At 32.7% G+C, this 7,589-nt stretch overlaps 1 long non-coding RNA gene across 3 annotated transcripts; it reads right to left on the reverse strand.

The window, feature by feature from the left end:
* Positions 1-5,113: 5,113 nt before the first annotated feature.
* On the reverse strand, positions 5,114-7,152 carry LOC126700424 (uncharacterized). Of its 3 annotated transcripts, none has more exons than XR_007647132.1 (5): positions 7,072-7,152; positions 6,537-6,950; positions 6,349-6,450; positions 5,862-6,257; positions 5,114-5,309 (listed from the first exon to the last, which is right to left on the reverse strand). It is a non-coding gene; the product is annotated as an uncharacterized LOC126700424 (long non-coding RNA). The 3 variants fall into 3 exon arrangements; XR_007647133.1 differs by having other exon boundaries at positions 6,537-6,955; XR_007647131.1 differs by having other exon boundaries at positions 6,537-6,983.
* Positions 7,153-7,589: the final 437 nt, after the last annotated feature.

A 7,589-nucleotide genomic window follows, 5' to 3' on the forward strand; every position in this document is an offset into this window, starting at 1 on the left:
TAACAATATGTTATTTTAAAATTTGTTGTAAAAATATTGTAGACATAACTATTGGATTAAAATAGATTGGCTCCGGTTAATTAATCTAATTATTCAAGTTGATTAATTAGGTCAAATTATATGCAAATCGTGAATGCACCAAAAAATCACCAAATAACTAATATGTGGTGGAAAATAATTAATACGGCGATTTGTTAATAAAGGGGAAAAACCTCTCGCAAGGCAAAATCCCACCTGTTGAATTTAAAGTCGTCGCTTTCAAGAATCCACTAATCAATAATCAAACGGTTACAAGAATAAGGAATCTTACTACTATCTTGGCCTATCCCAATATATCAACTTACAATTGATCTTTCGCTTTAATATCTAATTGAATTTGATCTTGTAGCAGATTTCTTTCTTTTTTTGCAAAAATCTCCAATCTGTGACTAACTCCTTTGCACAGATTCTAGTACATGATTAACTCCCGTAACTTGATTGATTGTTGTTGGCTGTAAAGTTTTTCACTTCATAAACGATGAAGATCAGAAAGCACTTAGTTTCAAAACCCTAAAATGCATAAACGTAGTAACTTTTCACAAAGTGTATGAGTTCTAAGTTTCTGTTTTCATGTGTAATGACTTTTAAAATAAGTCTTATATATGATTAAGGTTGTAAGAAGAGAAACCCTAATCATTGAAGTCATCATGGGCCGAATTTTAGATTTGAGATTTCTAAAATTGTAAATCTCGATAGATCGAGCTTATGTCAAGCTTCTCCATTAATCTTCGATAACAACATCTGTTAACCTAGTGTTAAGATTTAATGAAACAGTTTTTCTTCACTTATTTATTGAATCAACTTTCATGTCTTTAATACTACCACTTAATATGTTTGAAACTTTGAATAACATATTACTTGATACATTAAACCCAACTTAGAACTCCCCAATTACAAGTAAAGTACGTTTTGTTAAATGAATAGTCAATTACATAGAAAAATAAGGAAAAATGTCCATATACCCCCTAAACTTTAAAGTAGTGGTCAAGACACTTCCTAAACTTTTTTATTGGGCAATTTACTCCATAAACTTTACATACCAGCCAAATCAGTACTTCCAGTTAGTGTACTGTCAAACTAGCAGAATAGTCACGTGAGATGCACATGAGGTTTAAAAATACAAACTCAAACCCCTTTATGAAAACTCAATGGATTAAACAAAGAAAAGAAGCAATGTTTGACCGGATAGAGGATGGCTTCTCTAATATCTCTTCAAGGCTCAAGAAACTCCATTATCGCATCCCACTTGAGACCTCAAATAGCACCACAACTTTCAGCTTAGCTCTCTTAACCCCACATCATCCAAACCTCTCTGCACCTACGCACTACCCAATACCCACGACTCAAAGGCCTATTGCCGCCACAGTAGTGGTGTCTCTCACTGCCAAAGCACCAACACTCAGTACAAATCCCACCCTGAACCTTCTTTAAAGTAACAGAGTAACAGGAAGAAGAACCACTCCAATGTGCAAAAGATGAACAGTAATTAGCTTAACAATAAAAATGAGAGCGACCCATTATGTGGTGACCCACCAAATGTTGATTTGATGGGTTTGTGTGAGGAGGGAAAGGTTGAACAAGTTGTGGAGTGGATTCATCTATGTTGAGTGGTTTCGTTTAGTGTGGCTGGAGGAGTTGTTTTCTGCTTGGGCTAACAACTGGCCTTGTCGAAATTGTGGCCTATTCTCCCAGGTTTTTTTTTTGGTAATGTTTAGCTGCTGGTAGTTTGGTTGGGTTAAGGACTTCTTTGTTTGTTTAGTTTTGTTGTAATAGTCGATGTGTAGTCCCGTGTGTTGTAGTTAGTGTTTGGTTACTCTGGTTTAAGTGTGAACTCTGATTTATCTTGTATGTTTTGTTTCATCAATAAAATTTCCACTTTTATGCCAAAAAAAAAAAAAAAAAGTTGTGGAGTACATGGGTCAAGGTGTTTGTGCTGATTATGGTGTTTTCTATGTGTTGTTGGATTCGTGTGGGGATTCGAAGCCCCATCAAGTTGGTAAGAGTGTCAATGGGTTCTTGAAATGTTCTCTGTCAATCCGATTAGACCTTGCTCCTCTTCTTTGCATCAATCCACCAGGTTTCAAATTAAGGGGTTTTGAGTTTGTTTTTTTAAAACTCATGTGTATCTCACATGATCATTCCATTAGTTTTTTTAATAGTAGAGTAACAAAGGTACTAATTTGGCAGGTACATAAAGTTATAGATAAAACCAGTCGTTAACCGTGTGATGTACGGGTTAATTAAATAAAAAGATAATTAATCAATCACATGGTTAAAAAAAATTAACTAACTAAAAGAACCAATAAGAGACTAATTTGTTCACCAAGTAATCAACCTAAGTGGTATCACAACTCATGTACAAAACTATTAATGTCAAAGGGTCAAATGACAATGTGGAAAACGTTTCATAAATAACTTATTGATAACAGGTATAGATAGGGGAATTTTGTAAATCATCAATGGAATTGGAGTCAACATCTCATTGGAAATGGAATATAGCTCTATATTAAAACTAAAAGTAAAGTTTCAATCATTCTCTTTCTATAAAAAATTATCGAAACTATATGTAGTTTATCTAGGTTTCAAATAGAAATTACTTGAAAAAACAACTATTTTGAATCATTATTTAAAAAAAGAGCGACATAAAAAACTAAAATAATATGAAATTCCTCAAACATATTTCAGCATCAATGTCCAAGTTGAGCTCTATATATAGCAACCAATTAGTCACTCCAATTGAAAGCACAATGTTTGAAAGAATCAGCCAACTATCTTATTTACTCACAATTTTCATCCACCTCCCTAGATCACTAAAATGTCTCATAAGAAAAATGCATACAATAAAGAGCCTTGAAGCCAATAATATCCTCAAAATTACTTTGCATAAGAATGATTTATTCTATAAAAAAAACCATTGAATATTCTTTCCTAGTCCATTAGCAATAGAAAACTATTGAAGCAGTTATTATTAACAATGAAAAAAAAAAAATTGAATGTGTTAAAAAAAATTAGCCTACATATTAATATATTTTATACCTTAGCTTTCCTAGTCCATTAGCACTTGCCTGATAAACACAATCCAAACCAAACTTGAACTATGTTTAATGTCAAAATACTATCTTTATAAGCCATGCATCCAAATCTACTATCTTTATCAAAAGGAAAAAGATAAAAGATAGCTAAATCTTCATGTTTATCAAATCAAAAATCACGTAGAGACTGTTTCCCTAATAACATGCACGTTGTAGTATCATAATAGGTCCAGCTGATCTTTTGCCACATAACATTTAGTCCCCACCAAAACTTCCAACACCTTTTAAGCCTTAATAACGAACCTAGTAAGGGAGAAATTATTGTATAAAATGTTCATGCTGATGAACAGCGGTAACAACAGAAAACAGAAACAACAACAAAGAACTAAAGGACTCAAGGGACTATTCTAAGAGAAAAAAGGATTTGGCAAGCTCTTTCATTGTGATGTTCTTGAAGCATTCACTAACATAGCATCATCGGCAATTAAATGTGATGAGTTTGTAAACCAAAACATTTATATCATACAGCTGCTTTGCACGTAAATCTTTTTAATTACAAATAATTTCTTGCACAACAATATCATTGAAAGTACTTAATCTCAACATGAATCTCCATGTAATATAGCAAAGAAACCATTAGTAGATTATCTAGTCCTCTCCAACTATCTTATGGATTTGTGCATTTACATTACAAATCCTTTAACTTCCCTTTATGTTGTAAACTTCTTGTTGTTTCTTTTTGCAGATAATGCATGTATAAATGTTACAACTATCTACTTCTTTATAGCATGATCTAATCATATCAACTACATCACAACTTCAAAGAAGGTGGTATCCTTGACAGATGAAAAAAATAACTTGGAAAGTTCCCCCATCTCTTATAAACTAATTTTCATTATTTCGGTCTAAACTTACATTAGCAGCCAAGAAAAACAGTATAGCAAATGAGAAACTCAAAAACTACTTAACTTAGTTGAGTATTCTTTGCTCTTACTTTTGTGTTATTTCCCATCTCCAAGTCATCCATAGAAATTGTCCCATTAGTGAATAATTCCTCCATTACTTATTAATTTTTTTTTAAATAGAAGAGAAAGAACTAAATTGGACTCTACTAACATGCTGGTAAGTTATCAACATTTTTTAGGGTCCCACGTAGTTCAACTCCATCCACATCTTGGACAAATTTGATAAACATGATATTAAAAAAAAAAAAAAAATTATGAACAAAGCATGAATCTAATGATTGATTGATGTGCACCTAATCATACCCAACATATTAAATGGAAATTTGACTTTATGTTTCTGCTGTATCAAAATCTACCTACAAATGGCTGTGGATCATTTTCTATTACATTCCTTTGTTGCTAAAGTTGTGGAATTCTTCTCTTCGGGTATATCTTAAGTGATGCAAGATTAGTCTTTATGTTGATAGGTTATTGTTAAAATAGGTTTGGAAGAGGTAGGTGTAGTGTAGGTTGTAAGGCAGATCCACCATATGATCTGGTTTATAGGGAGGGAGAGAAGAAAGTAGTATATTAAGGGGGGACCTCACTATTGAGAAGGTGCCAACTAAATTTATTAGACAACTAGGATTGAGGTTAGAAAGATGGGAAAGAATGCCTTCATACTACAAGAGAAAAGGTCTATTACAATGGAAAAAATCGTTGCAATAACTACAAAGTCGTTGCAATAAGGTATTATTGCAACGACGAAAAAGTTGTTGCAAGCCGTTGTAATAAACTCCGAGGCAATAGGTTTATACAACAAAAAAATCTCAATGCAATAAATCCTAAATATTGCAACAAACAAGTTGATGCAATAACTTCTTTATTACAACAAATAACTTTGTGACAATAGCTTATTGCTTCAAAGGTTTTGTGAAAAATGTCATAGCTTATTACAACAAACAACCTTGTTGCAATAGGTTGATTTTTTTTTAAAAAAAATAATAATTTGTCTATTACCCTATCTTGCAATATACGCATTATAAGATAGTATAAAACATTATATTTAAGAACTACAATTTAAAGATACAAATTAAATAAATGCAAAAGTCAAAGTACTTCATCAAATTGATATGTCCAAGAACACAAATATACACATAACTTGTTTAGTTAATTACAATCAAACACAGTTTCAAAAGTAAATATACACAAATATATACGCAACAAGTAAGAAAAGTTCCCTTCAGAAAGTGATATCCATGCATGCTTCACAACCACTTCATTGGCCTCCACCCTATACAATTGAAAAAAATAAATAAATAAGTATAAATTGAGGACTAGATTTATAACACTATTACTGGTAATTTCTAAGCATAGAAATTATCACAAAAATTCCATTTAAAACCATGACATGAGCTCCAGAAAATACCTAAAGATACCAACAATGAGACAAATGTAAACACAAGAGTGATCAAATACAACAACAACAACAAGAAGAAGCCTTTAATCCAATTTGAACAATTAAAACAATTCAGTCCTTCCAACTTGAATAGATTAATCCCGCATGCTTGCACAGAAATAAGTTGCCAAATAGTCAGACAATCAATTCAGCAAAACAGTATTTTTAACTCAATCAAAACATTCCAACTTGAACAGATTGATCCCACATGCTTGCACAGAAATAAGTTGCCAAAAAGTTAGACAATCAACTCACCAAAACAGAATTTTTACTCAATCAATAGAAACTACATGAAACTACATAACCATATATATATTGTCAACAACCACCATCAACAAAACGAACTACTTCCACAACCCACCAGAAATTTATATAAGATAGGTGTACCTGAGATTGATTAGCTAGTATTGCCAAAAATTCCTCACGTATAGTCTGTCAGAGTCTTTGAAATTGTACTTCCATTTCTGCATGTTCAGCCAACCTCTTAGCATGTTCTGCTTCAAATTTTGCTTCCATTTCTGCACGTTCAGCTACACTCTCAGTGTGTTCTGCATCTAATTGACTCTTCATAGATTGAACTTCACTATAAAGTTCATTGCGGACACGCTTTGTAGAAGTTGGAAGCTTTGCCATGTATCCTCGACCAAGGACATATCTTGACTTGGAGCTTAACTTGGAGCCTAACATGGAGACAACTGATTGGAATATTGTATCCTGCTCATTACTGGATAATGTTCGATCTTCATTCACTTTCATTTCAGCAATTTTTTCTTTTGCTTCCTCCTATTTACAAACAAAAATTTATGTTTTTAGTCAAGTGAATAGAAATATAGTTAATCTTTGAACTAAATACACACAAAAATAATATACTTACATATACATGTTTTGGAGTATCATGAGCCCATTGGCCCTTTGGACAGTAGGCCAATGCCCACATTTGAAGATCGTCAGGCTCCTTTTGTGTTTTTGGATCACGCTAAGAAAAAAAAAAATACAAGCATTAGCCCACATTTACAAGCATTAGCATTATATGTTTTGAGTATTGTTGTTATTTGATCTTACATTTTCAAAGCTGATTTGTGCAAATGATTTGCTACTAGTACAGTGGATGCTCTCTCGCTTGCTTCGATTTTTAGTATTTCTATCACTTATTGTCTAAAATAAACATCTTTGTCACACACCTTATTAAGTTATTGTATAATAATACAATATATGATATCATATACTAATAAAAACAAACCATATAAATAGATGAAAGTTTGGATCATCTACCTTAAAATCATCTGACTCGAAGTATGAGATCACATCATACCAAGCGTCCATGTTGAGCTCCTGAGGCTTATTTCGGATGATAGCCTCCCTGTCATGTTTGTATGTCTTATATGTTGCTGATAAATCAGCTCTCCATCCCCTATATCTCTCTTTGGCAATCTTGAAAATTTTAGCTTGAGTATCGTCATCATCATCTAGTCTCCACTTATCTCCACCATATATGACACTTTCAAAAAACTAAACAGAAAGAAAGAATATATATATAGAAAATAGAACAACCAAAAACATCAACATCCAAGAGTCTAGCATTCAAGAAAAAACTAACCTTGATCGTGTTAGTCCACTTGCTTAACTACTTGCTTTTGAGGACAAGCTTCTGATCTTCCCTTGCCTACCTTGTTGTGATTTGGTGAGGATGCAAAAGCCTTGGAATTATTAGTATCTAAAATGCTAGGATGCCATTAAAGTAAACAAAAAAAGCAGTTACCATTGATATCCTGATTGACTGCCTAAGGACCATGTACATTACACTAACAATATTTGGTCTAATATAGCTTAGCATGCATTAGTGGGAAACATAAATTTTAAAAGGGTTCATCAGCCAGAAATAGCTCACCTTTCTTTGTTCCTGATGAAGTGATAGCCTACAATAATAAATTCCATGAAACATTAGAAACATAATAACTTCATAATATTCAAGCCAGAATGCACAAACTAATAGGACATGCAAATATCATGATAACCCAGATTAAAAGGACCATTCCCACAATAATACATTATCATTTGATTTGGTGGAATGTTGGAAGGAGAGGTTTGCTACACCTCATAACAGTGATATTTGGC

The sequence above is a fragment of the Quercus robur genome, chromosome 9, assembly GCF_932294415.1.
Source record: "Quercus robur chromosome 9, dhQueRobu3.1, whole genome shotgun sequence".
Lineage (NCBI taxonomy): Eukaryota > Viridiplantae > Streptophyta > Magnoliopsida > Fagales > Fagaceae > Quercus > Quercus robur.